At 39.7% G+C, this 13,850-nt stretch overlaps 1 long non-coding RNA gene across 1 annotated transcript; it reads right to left on the bottom strand.

The window, feature by feature from the left end:
- Positions 1 to 2,128: 2,128 nt before the first annotated feature.
- On the bottom strand, positions 2,129 to 8,147 carry LOC129349417 (uncharacterized). Its single transcript, XR_008602419.1, has 2 exons — positions 5,875 to 8,147; positions 2,129 to 3,965 (listed from the first exon to the last, which is right to left on the bottom strand). It is a non-coding gene; the product is annotated as an uncharacterized LOC129349417 (long non-coding RNA).
- Between the last annotated feature and the right edge of the window lie 5,703 nt (positions 8,148 to 13,850).

Raw genomic sequence — 13,850 nt, 5'->3', positions numbered from 1 at the left:
TTTACCAGAGGATGCTTATAATCATGCTGATGTGGTCTGTACTCTACAGTATTTTAGTGACTCAATAAATGCCTAAGTTGTTTTTTTTTTAAATGCTTTTTAGTTTTTAATAAACATTTAACAGCCTATATGTGATCAATAAATGGCCTTTGCCTATCTTAAGAAAAATTCACTCAGAACTGTGATATGTTAACAGTACTAAATAAATCAATAAATACATGCATATACACAAAAATAAGTTAATACATTAACTGTGTTAAGATAAGATTTAGATTTTTTTTAAAAATGTTTATGTTTTTGCAGAATCCAGTATTGCTCACTGGTTGGTCATTACATTTTGTTAGTTTGATTTCACTGTTTAAAATGATGCCACCTCTTTTCAGACAGAACCTGTGATAATAAAACAATACAAAATTTTTAGTTCCGTGTTAATAAAGCACTTAAAGCTTTAAGTATGGCTAAATGCTTTTTTCAAAATTAAATATATCACTCCTTAGGTGGTAGTGGCCCCAAGTTCAGTAAAGTTGGAAAGATATTCACAGATTCAGACTTCCAGCATCAATAACTCATTAGATATAGGTTGTCAAAACATAAACGGTGCCTCTTTCCCATTGTTGCAAGGCAGACAATGTGCTACAAGCCCAGTTTTATCAAAAGCAGCTGTCTTTCAAGCTACAGGAATAACATTGGTGTCTATGGAGTGAACAGGGTCCGTCTGCAATTTGCAAAACCGCTGCAACAGTAAAGAGAGACAAATATTCAATAACTTCACTCTTATACATTGTAGTGTCACTAAAATCACTGCAGCCTTCAACTGGCTCCTGTTGTCAAAGTGTTTTAACAGAAATGTAAATGCACAGTTACCTGGGCCAGCTGTAACCATAATCTTGATATAAAAGGAAAGTTTTAAGCCTAATCTTAGGAGCAGAGAAGCTGTCTGTCTTGTGAAACCAAACTGGGAGCTGATTCAATAGCAGATGTGTCTGAAAGCTGAAGGTTCTGCCTCCCGGTTTGCTTTTCAAAATTTTCGGATAACCACACGTAACCCTGCCAAAAGCGAAGAACTCTGTTAGGATGGTAGTAATATAAGGTTTTTAGAAAATGAAGAAGCTTGGTCATTAAGGGCTTTATATGTAAGAAGCAGGATTTTAAATGCTATTCTAGATTTTACAGGTAGCCAGTGAGGAGAAGCATCTGATCTCTGTTACTGGTTCCTGTCAGAACTGTTGCTGACGTGTTTTCAATCATCTGGTGGTTTTTCAGAGAGTTATTGGGTCGTCCTGATATTAAGGAATTCCAGTAGTCCAGTCTAGAAGTAACAAATGCATGGATTAGGTTTTTAACATCAATCAGGGAAAGGATGATTCTAATTTTGATAATAGATGCACAACACCTAAGTCAGCCACATATACAGCATTTCTAATGGTTGGTTAAATGTCCCTTGGTCATTTTCCCCTCAATATCTTCACCTTTTGTTAGCTGTCCACAAGTTACCGGTAAGCTTCTGGTTGTATGTTTGACCACTTGTCTTGACTGAACTGATACAGTTAAACTAATTTTGCTGTCTTTCTGATATAGATTTATTTCTTCAGCACAGTCCACGGGTTATTGATGAGATTTAAGACCGACTTCTTAATCTTAATTGTAGACTGATTTACTCATTTCTTTACCCATTTTGATGTGTGTTTTAGGTCATTGTCTTGTTCAAATAGCCACCTGCTTCCAAGAAGTGACAGTCTACCACCATAATAAAAAAAAATTAAAACTTGAGTAATCTCAACTATTACAAATTAAATTAATAGCCGAACAAATGCACCTTTTAACCAAAACAGACAGACAAAACCTAAATCAAAATCAAGTGCTCCAATGAACACATAGTAATGGTGACTGAACTGTAGTCTTTGTACACGCAATAATAATTGTAGATCAGCAGCGTCAATGGCAATGATAGCAGCATCAGTAACAGCAGCAGTAATGATGACACCACAGGCTGAACTGACATAAAACTCATGGTCACGTGAGTAACACGAGCTGGCATCTCTGCACCTGTGTGCTCATGGCAAAGTCAGACAACTGGTGGAGCCACTGAGATTTATAGTGACAGAGTGTGGAAATAAATCACACACCGTGAGTGCATGCTCTTTATTTACAAGTGAGGAAACAGAACAATTAATCAGTACTATAAACTGGCTTTTATTTTAGGGTTTTAGCTGCTGGTGTCAAACTTCAGAATAAATAAGCCGTAAGCAGCAGTTTAGCTGATTACAGCGTGAACTATTGTTTCTGACTATATTATAACTTGTCATTTCCATGTACCATGAAATATTTATTAGCTATTCAGGGTGGCAAGATAAGAAAAGAAATAAGCAACACCTGCTGCTCAAATGTTTGTCTTGAGAGCAGTAGATTGGCTGGAAAATACATAAAATAAGAAGCAAACATTAATAGGAGGGAGAGGAAGTAAAGGAAAACAGTGAGTCAGTAGTAATCCTGTTGGGTGTACTACAAATAAGGTTTGACATGGCTACTTTCTTTGTGTTAGCTGGCTCAACAAACCCTAAAAACCCAGTCAGAGATTATAAGCATCACAATGGTGGTTCCTTTGTTACCCAGATTTTTTCATCAGGCCCCCAAAAGTGGATTCTGACATGCCATTTGACTCTTCTTTGGCACAGCTGGAGCAATGGTGTGCTGCCTACTCCAGTCAAAGAACAGCAATTTTTCTTGCAAATGACCCAAAGAGGAATGCTGGTAGAAAACTGTTAATGTTATAAGTTATTATATTTATTTTCCCACTCAATGCACTCTCAATGTAGCTGCTTCTTTCAAATGTGTCACCTGCACACTAGAGCTGTTAATTTTAAACTACATATGCAACAAGTTCTAATTTGTGTTTCATTAGCTTCAGTACCAGCAGTGTAAAACATACAGGACAGCAAATCGGGACCAAACATAAAAACATATTTGGTCATTTTGTGCTTTAGTTGCATGGCTTCATTCAGTGGGATTAGTAACGTACAGTTCAACAGGTTTGCAGATAAAACGTATTCCCTCGGCTAAGACTCTGTATCACTTATACAGAATTTGCTCAGGAAAAGAACTGGTGAAAGGTGGCACTTCTTACAGTCAATTTAAATCCCAAACTCTGAACAGAACCTTCACAGTTGAGCTGTGTGGCATCAGTTACCATGGTGATCTGGCAGATTATAAAGAGAGCCTTTTGTAGTAATATGCAACTGTAGTCATTTTATGTGCCTCTGTAGATGTTTTGAATCTCTTTGATTTTGTAAGTCTCTTTGTGATCCACTGATTGACTTTTCAACAAGAAATGTTCTCAGAAGTTACACTGACTAGAGTCACTGGAGCACAAAATGTCCAGTCAGTAATCCATCCATGTCACCCCAGTGCTTCTCTGAAGACATGTTCATACAACACAGCTGCCACTGACACTTTGAGCACCCTGACATCCCTTTCCCCTACGTGAGTTCCCAAAATGCCGAGCACAACACTCTTTGACCCTGACGCTTGAACCCAACACCTTCAACCTGCACAGTCATGTCATGTCACTTGACCCTCCTTGCACATGCAGGGAGCAGATCAGTAATTGAGAGCCACCACTATTCAAATGACTAAAAACTACTAACTCTGCATCAAAAAAACATTTCAAAAATTTGCATCCTTTGACTTGTAAAGTGTCAGAACTTCAGAAGTTGTTAGACCTTAATTGACTTGTGAAGCAGGTCCAGAATGTTCATTAGGAATTATTATTTGATGACATTTCCAAATCAATAAAGTTAGCTGACATTGGAAGAGAGCTGCACAGTGGGATCGGTGGTCAGCACTGTTGCCCTGCAGCTAGAAGATCCCCGTTTCGCATCCTGGCCTGGTCCTGGGATCTTTCTGCATGGAGTTTGCATGTTCACCCTGTGCATGCGTGGGTTTTCTCTGGGTGCTCCGGCTTCCTCCTACAATCCAAAAACATGCTGAGGTTAACTGGTAACTCTAATTTGTCCGTAGGTGTGAATGTGAGTATGATCGTTTGTCTCTATATGCAGCCCTGTGATAGACTGGTGACCTGTCCAGGGTGTCCCCTGTCCCCCCCGCGACCCTAATGAGGATTAAACAGTGTATTGATAATGGATGGATGGATGACACTGGAAGACTGGTGCTCTGTGCCACTGTGTAGAGTTGATGCACAAACAGGATTTATGGGAAAAAATCATCAAAGGGAAAACGTACCTGTTTGAACCATGGCTTTTGGGGGAGCTCCTTTTGCTCACTTTTTTGTGGCCAGAAGGGGAAGATACAACATTTATAAAGAACTTGGTTTAGCTTTAACCAATGAAAAGGTGCCTGCTCTCATCGCCACATAGGATTAGGTGTGGTTTTCTGTTTTCTTCAAGGTGGTTGGCATCAAGCAAGTTTGCTCATTTCTGATCTTTGAGGTAAAATGGATAATGTTTGTGATATTGAGCTGCATGCTTCATTGTGATGACAAGAACAGCATGCACACAAGTCTCTTTATAAAAGTGAATTAGCGATGACACCCTCATGCATGAATCATCATCATCAGTAATAGCCTAATTTTACGCATGATCCATGATGATGAAGATTAAGAAAAACTGAAATGCATGGCAAAAGCAGCACATCGGTGATATTCTAGAAGTTCTCACAAAATTTCACAAATCGTGTTTTCAGGGGAGCTCATCAGTCAGACTCCTCTGTTGTTTGCACCCTGCCTGCAACCTCAAATCAACTGGCAGTGTCTGAAGTCTGCAAAGAAACATCTGGTGTCTCTTCCACATTCACCAAAGCTATGTTTGGAGACCAAAGGGAGTTTTTGATAAAATTTTTTTTAAAAAGGACTCCTTGCTAAGTGCTAAGCATGGGGGAAGAATATTTTGCTTTAGGGTTCCATGGAGGCCAGTGATGCAGGAAACATGAGCAAATATAGAGGGAACAACAGCTACATTTAAAAATCTGGATGCAGATTACATGCAGTCAGACTGTATCATGGAGAATAATGAAGAATCATGACGAACTCTGAAAAACACAAGCTTAAGTGTTTAGAACTGCTCACGCAGCCCCCTTGCCGGAATCACTGAAAATCTGTCAGGAGATCCTAAACATGCAGATAAGTTGGTGAAAATTCCAAAATCAAAAACAGAAAGCAGCTTTAATCCACATTTGAGCTGCAAAGTCTGTGATATCTGCCAACGGAGGTTACTAAGCACTGACTTGCCCAAATTGTTGCACACGCCACTGTTAATTTCTTTTCCATTTTTAAACCTGCAGTACAGAACGTTTGCTTCCCTCATCTGGCAGTGAGAGCAAGTACACAAAGACCATCAGTGTGTGCGACTCTAATCCATCCTCTTCTGAACGCTGATTTTCTTTTTCATCCGGAGTACCAGAAGGTTTTCTTGGATATATTTTCTGCTTCACCATACCTCTAGTTGCTGTACCCTACTCTGTCTCAGTCACTTGCTCTTCAGCTCTGGCAAACCAATTCACTGCCAGTTGACATAAAACACATTGCTACTGGTGCACCAGCCCAGGAATGTCAGCACAGACACGAAAGTTAAAACTCCAGTATGCTGCAAAATACAGAGAGATTTACTTGGGGCTGACAGGCTTTTAGTGTCCATATTATGCACATATTATTACAAGTTCATAATTTTATTTGGGCAGACTATTAAAATATGTTTACATGCTTTAATTATCAATAAACACATTATGTTTCTCATGCTGTACATTGCTGCAGCACCTCTTCTCACTTTCTCTCTGAAACACTTGCTTTTTGTTCCTGTCTTTTTAAGGCCTCCTCCTTATAACCTCGGTCTGCTCTGATTGGTCAGCTAGTACCACTCTTACCTGAGCAGAAGTGGTTTAACTTGTCTCTGCTTTGATTAATTCTCCAAACTGCTCCCTGTCCTTCCTCTGCAAATCCTCTGATGCACATGCTGCCAACCCGGACCCTGTTTCACCTCTGGATCCCCTTCCCTGGATCCGTTGCAGGTCTTCTTGTCAAGAACCCTCCGCAAGCCACGGTCAACATTCCTCCTCCGCCCTCAGACTCTGACCACGCTCCCTCTTCCCTGAATGCCATCTAAGTAGTGTAGCTTGTTTCCCTGTGTTGTGCTCCTGTTAGCGTAACAGTAACTCCTTGGCATTCTGGGTCTAGTCACAATCTGGGTTTGCCATGTTTGGATGGTTCTGTTTGTGTGTTTAGTACTGTGTGTGGTTTTCGGATTACCTGTAGCTGCGTACTACACTCATGGCAGCCTTGATTCTCTGTGTTACTTCTAGCTGTTCCTAGCCTTGTAGTACTTAGTTCTGTCAGTTGCTCCTAGCAGGTTACTTCTGGGTTACATTTCCAGTTTCCAAATTTTTGGCTAGAGGTTCCTCTGATTACCCCCAGAGGTCGACAGTGTTCGCCTCAGGTCCCTTAGCACCAGCTTAGTTCCCCCAGTTTAGTTTCTCTAGTTTTCCTACCTTACCAACTCCTTTTCCAATTCCCTCATTCCTGTTTTCAGTTCCATACATGTCCATTTTCGAAGTCATCCTTTTGTAAACAAACTCTTTATATACTGTTCCTTGTCTGTTTTCTATCTGTGACTTGAATATTTTTTTCTTTCTTTCGAGGTAAAAAATTCTTTGTTGCAGAGAGGTTGTCGAGCATAGTTGCAACAAATGCAACAGCACCATGAGTGATTGCCACCAGGTTTAAGAGGCAAAATCGGATGTATCAATCAGTAAGTGAATAACTTCAGTTTTCATGAGAGTTTGCGAAATAAATGTGCTACAAATGATAAACACATCCATCCATTATCTGTACACCGGGGGGCTGGAGTCTATCCCAACTGACTTAGGGTGAAGGCAGGGGACATCCTGGACAGATCACCAGTCTATCACAGGGCTACACCGAGAGACAAACAAGTACATTCACATTCACACCTACGGACAATTTAGAATTACCAATTAACCTCATCGTGTTTTTGGACTGTGGGAGGAAGCCCAAGTACCTGGAGAAAATCCACGCATGCACAGGGAGAACATTCAAACTCCATGCAGAAAGATCCCAGGCCCAGGCTGGGACACAAACCGGGGATCGTCTAGCTGCAAGGTGACAGTGCTAACCATCGAGCCACTATGCAACCCATGATAAACACAGTTGATTAAAAAATAAATGAATGAAACTTATACCGTACTTTCCAGACTAAAAGCCGCTACTTATTTCTCACGCTTTGAACCCTGCAGCTTATACAACGATGCGGCTAATGTATAGATTTTTATGGGCGAGCTTCATGCCGCTAATACGTTTAGCCTCGTCACATCAGAATGAAATTACCGAACAGGTCACAGTGGAACAATTAAACTGTTCGAATTAAATCAAACACACTCACACTAAATTCTTTGGATCAGTCATTTTGCACTTCATGCACACACCCTCATCATGGAAAACACATGAAGAAATGCATATGATGCAGCTTTTAAGTTAAAGGCAATCGATCTGCCTATTGAAGAAGGAAATGGAGCTACTGCACGTTAGCTTGGCATCAATGAATCGATGGTGAGACGTTGGAGTCAGCAGATTGAACTGACTCAATGCGTTTTACTGCCGTGTTACAGTCACTGTTCGGAAAAAAGCATTTATTAAAAGTTAAAAATCCTTCTGTGTAAATATCTCATGTCACAACGTGGACACCTGCGGCTTATAGACAAATGCAGCCTATATATGTACAAAATTTTTCTCTTTTTAAGTTTAGTGGATGCGCCTTACACTCAGGTGCACTCAATAGTCCAGAAAGTATGGTAGTTTGTTTGTCTTTTACCTTGCATTGTTTTGCCCATGAGCGCTCAAATGGGTTTTTGTTATGCACGAATGATGCACATGTGATAAAAGAATATCCAATTAGTAAAGGTGTTGGTCCACACAACAACTGTGTAACGAGCTGCAGCCATGCATCATAAACTTCTGCAGGGTTATGCAACAAGTCATTTGAGCAGCATAGACCCTCGAATACAACACATTTACAGATGGCCCATCTGAACTCCTTCAGTGAAAGCTGACACACATACCCTGTGCATACTCATGCACATAAAGGCTCCCACAGGCATGTAGACTGGGACTAGAGAGGTCTGTGATATTCTACCACTGTCATGTGAAGTTGTATCCATAACAGAGATTTATATATGTATATGTGTATATATATATATATATATATATATATATGTATATATATATATATATATATATATATATATATATATATATATATATATATATATATATATATATATATATATATATATATATATACAGGATAATATAAAATATTTTTGGAATATCCAGGCATCACCTTCAGCAGTGACGTTGCCATGCAACACAAAGGTTCTGTGTCGGCTTTCTGTTCTCCCAAAAATATACATGGTCGGCTAATTTTGGATGGGAACATGGTTTCTCTATGTGTTAGCCGTGCAATGGACTGGCAAGCTGTCGAGTGTGCACGCTGCCTCCCCTGGCTCCAACTCCCCACAACCTACTACAGAATAAAGTGAGTATAGTTAATGGATGGGTGGATATCGCAAACTGTGTACTGCATGTTGCCTTGCAAGTGTCCTTTGAAAACAAACCATGCATCCATCTATCCATTTTCTTCTGCTTATATGGGTTGGGTTGTCCTGGCAGCAGGCCTCGCAGGGCATTCCAGACATCCCTTTCCCCAGTAACACCTTCCAGTTTCTCCTGGGGCATCCCAAGGCTTTCCAAGGTCACATAAGATATATAATCCCTCCTTCCAGTTGTGTGTACCCGAAACACATTCAATGGAATGTATCCTAATCAGATGTCTGAACCACCTCAGCCAACTCTTGTTGATATAAAGGAGCAGCAACTCCACTTCATGCTCGTCACCCTATCTCTAGGCTGGGCTCAATCTGCTCTCTCATTCTTTTGGTCACTATCCAGAGTTCATGACCATAGGTGAGGGTTGAAACATACATCAACTGGTAAAGCTCCCTTCTGGCAAAACTTCCTCTACACCACGGCAGTGCAGCACAACACCTGCATTACTGCCAGTGCTGCATCAATCCATCTGTCCATTTCACACTTCATTTTTCACTCATGAATATTGTAAGAACTAAGTTCCAGGATATTTAAACTCCTTCACTTGGGGCAACAGCTCGCCCCCAACCCAGAGAGCAATTCATCTGGTTCTTGCAGAGAACCATGGCCTCAGCCATGTAACCAACATAAGCCTGTCCATGAATATCACAAACAGGACGTAGCCTGCCAGTAGTCCAACACCAACAGAAAATGTATCACTTTGTGTCAAGAATACAAGCAAGGCTCTCATTTTGATTGGATAAGGACCATACGTTAACAATGGCACTGGTAGTACGTATCTCCACAATACCCCCCACAGACTTCTTTAGCGGTCATTGGCTTTCTCAAAGTCCCCAAAACACGTGGACTAAATAGTCAAACTTCTATGACCCTCTCAACAACTCTGCAAGGGCAGAGAGCTGGTCCACCATTCCACAGAATTTGCATAGCCCATCCTGAGTCCAATGTTCAACAACCAGTCAGAGCCTCCCTTGAAGCACCTTGAAAGAAACTTTCACTGGGAGGCTAAGCAGTATGATACTCAATAATTGGAGCAAACAGCTGGCTACAAATTGTACCTTGTGTCAGTTAATTTGTGGTAATCTGATTTTTTTTTGAGGGGGGGAGGGGCATCTGAGGGGCATCTTGCATCTGTGTTTACACTGAAAATGGCAAAGTTAATAGGATTTTATATATCTTGGGAGACTTGTTTTCCACTTTAAAGCTCAAAACCCACAACAATTTATTAGAATAATCATAAACTAAAAATTCTAAATGTCTATGACATGCAGATTTAAGATATTTCACCTTGAAAAAATACAGTGTTGTGTCAAGGTAAACCATTTTCAGGATGGATAAACTCAAATGCAAATTATAAGACACCAAGTGCAATTGCCCGACTTGGTTCTATTCTTGTTTGTTTGTTCATTGCAATGACATTTTGATGTTTCTCATCTTTTTCTTTTTCACAGTGTGCTACACACACACACACACATGCACACACACACACACACACACAGAGTGAAAGGTGGTAACAAGAGATAGTTCTTGTGGCTGGTAATGACACAAGGAGGTGTTGCAAGAGTGGGTGAAATCCAGTCGCTAGTGTGTGTGTGTGTGTGTGTGTGTGTGTGTGTGTGTGTGTGTGTGTGTGTGTGTGTGTGGGTGTGTGGGTGTGTGGGTGTGTAGGTGTGTGGGTGTGTGTGTACACAGACAGTGGGTGAAGTGAGAGTATCACAAGGCCAACAGCTGCTGGTGTGACCAGCAACAGGTGCTCCAAGGTAAACCAGAGGTACACCAGGGAGAAACTGAGGCACATACACTAATATGTCTATGCTGTCTCTGCCCACTTGACATCTTGTGTGTTCCAACTTTGGTTAATAAGTTCATCCTACATGGCAGTCTGTTGCTATTAAAGGATTAGGTAGCAGTCTTTAAAAAAAAAAAAAAACCTTTAGCTCTGTTTCAGCTTGACAAACAGACAAAAGGACAGACAGACAAATGAATAGTTAAACTGTTAACCAGAAGGATAGGACAGGACAGGACAGAACACAGGCAGACCAATGGCTGACTAAACGTTCTGCTGGCATGGCTGGCAACAGAGGACACGGACATGTATTTATAGCAACATTACAAATTTCCATGATAGTTTCCACCACACAGGCCAGAGACCCTGGAAGCAAATGGCTATCTATCAACCTCTGTGCTTATCATCACACTAGTACCAAAGCTCTTCTATCAGCAGCAGCTTATAAAACACTGCGAGACTCTCACTGTCCTCAGTCACACGTCTTTCATTCATTTATTTTTCCTAGTAGTTCAGCAGCACGGTATGGGAGCATGTATACATGTACAGAGTATAATACTCATTGTCCACTCTAATAATAACGTCAACAAACTCCTGGGAGATTATGTCCTTATCACGGGTAAATCAGCTGCTCTGAGTCCCTGATTTCTCAATACAGCATATCCTGAATGGAGTTCACTGCCACTCACATGGAATGCCATAGCATTTGTATGCAGACTATCATATCACTCAGCATATGAAGTGCTATTATAGAGCACTAGAGTCAACAATCCACCACTAAATTCAGAGGTTCACACCAAACAATAGTATAATTAATGAATTTAATGACGTTAGTGTTTCTAAAAACTTTTTTACAGATTTTTTAAAAAACTTTTTTTTAGCATAGTTAAAAGTTAGTTTTGAGTTTAAACTCAGGAAAACCACCCATGAGTATTTTCCTGAATTAAAAAGGTGGTCAGGAATTGTTGAGGAAAGGACCCAAATACTGACACCATGGTCAGGCAGGTGAAAGTAATGAAAAAACTTAACAAATGCGAGGGAACAAACAGTAGACGGCTGAAGGTTCAGGAAAAGGCAAACTAAAAGTTCAAAAGATAATTGAAGACTGAAGAGCAAATTTGTTAGATAATAAATTAATGATTTTCAGAACACAGGTGAAGCTAATGAGGATTATCAAAAAAGGAAGGAAGAGGAGATAAAGGGAGAGAAAGACAAATAAGAACAGGAAACAGCCTGGATTTCAGTCTACCATAGTGTCTTTTTCGGGGTTACACAAGACATTTCTTCTTTCTTCTTCTTCCTGGAATGAAAAAGTAATTTGATACTCATACTCAAGTCTTAGTTAAGCTTAATTATGTCTAAACATACACTACCATTCAAAAGTTTGGGGTAACCCAGGCTATTTCATGTTTTCCATGAAATGTAATTGCACAAGGGTTTTCTAATCATCAATTAGCCTTTCAACACCATTAGCTAACACAATGTAGCATTAGAACACAGGAGTGATGGTTGCTGGAAATGTTCCTCTGTACCCCTATGGAGATATTCCATTAAAAATCATCAGCTATTTCCAGCTAGAATAGTCGTTTACCACATTAACAATGTCTAGACTGTATTTCTGATTCATTTAATGTTATCTTCATTGACAAAAACTGCTTTTCTTTCGAAAATAAGAACACTTCTAAGTGACCCTAAACTTTTGAATGGTAGTGTAGAGTACAGTATCATTATGTAACTGTTAAGTTCCGTGATGATAATATATGCTAAAGGTTACAGGTTATGTTGTTACTACTGTCTACCTTTCTAAAAGTGCATTTTCACATTGAGAATTCAAGCCCAATTGCCAATCCAGCACCCAAGTGAAGTAAGAGTTTACCTTCATCTTTTGTCTGATATGATATGGATGAAGGAAGAGAGAGAATTGAAGAAGATACAGAATACAGATACAAGATACCTGTGTGATCTACAAAGAGTCTATCTAATTTATTGACAGACTTCCTCAATACAGTGATGTAATGTGGTATTTTCTCAGCCAATTACCAGTATTCAGAAAACGTTATGTATGCTCTGTCTTTTTCTGCATAAACTGGCACATGTGACAGTGATGCAGACAAGCAACTGTGCAGAGATCTTCTGAAATAACTATTAAAGCACTGCAGCAGGAGCTGTCTGCAACACTATGTGTGAAAGAAAAATGAGAAAAATGCCATAGTACCTATGAGCATTTGAAAAAGATATATATATATATATATATATATATATATATATATATATATATATATATATATATATATATATATATATATACACACATACATTCGTGCATGCCTTTGTATCGTGTCTGCCTGAAGGCGTTAATGAGGTGCTGAAAATGCCAGGGCTCACTCAGCCATGGTGATCTGAAGCCAAAGAACACCACAAAACACATACTGTACACATAAAAAGCACAAATGACAGAATACATAGGAAGGCATATGGGCAGGCGATCTCAGTCATTTCTGGTTTTGATTATAGTTAATATGACTTGAAAATAAACAGTGAAGGACTGTAAACCAGATTTCCATAACCTCCAGGGGCTTTCCACCTCTGAGCAGAGGGATAAAGAAATCCATAACTACAACATGGATCACATTACTATAAACTCACATAAAAAACTTAAAGCCTGTTACCGACAGATCATCCTAACAGACCACCGTGTGCTTTGTACCACCAAGACTCACTACACCTGAAAGTTTTTCAAGTTCTTGGAAAATGACTCTTCATACTTGTCAACTCTAATATGCTGAACATTTTTACAAGCCTCGTTGTTTAGATTGCAGCAGTTAGCAGCAGCCCTAAAGACTTCAAGAGTACTTATAAAAACAAAGACTCTGCACTGGGGTTTAGTTTTAGCTTTAGTATAATGTTGCAAGTGGGTGAGAATTTTGCCAGGCAGTTGCCTATTTTAGAATGCCCTTAAAATAATAAAGACGTAAACTGAACCTTGTTGGTGTTTTCTTTCTCTTTAATCCATGCTACCACCTAGTGGTACAATTATATATTGTCATTAAATGAGAATGAGGTGCAATCCAGTACTGTCAACTACAAGAGGATAACATGTATTGTTTGAGCCCAAATAGCAGAAAAGAATCTAAGGAGTAGAATTTGCTTGTTGAGTAGATGATCTTGTCTGTTAAGACAACAGGGTGAGTCAAAAGGGTTTTGTTGATCGATTCAGTGGATCTTATGGTGGTTGAACACCAACAATATGGTCACCCAGCCAAGGTGGTGTCCTGGAGCAAATTCAGCTCGCAATCAAATAACGCTATCAAGTGCCAAGTGTCACCTATAATTTTATTAGGTTTGCATCTGTATAGAAAAACTTGTGTGTAGTCCTTTGAATACAGCAATCACAGTTTTAGGGGTTTAAAGGTAATTTAACAGATACACATGGAG

Source organism: Amphiprion ocellaris, chromosome 8, assembly GCF_022539595.1.
Source record: "Amphiprion ocellaris isolate individual 3 ecotype Okinawa chromosome 8, ASM2253959v1, whole genome shotgun sequence".
Lineage (NCBI taxonomy): Eukaryota > Metazoa > Chordata > Actinopteri > Pomacentridae > Amphiprion > Amphiprion ocellaris.
Note: the sequence above shows the minus strand (reverse complement) of the source record. Positions and strands in the feature narration are given on the sequence as shown.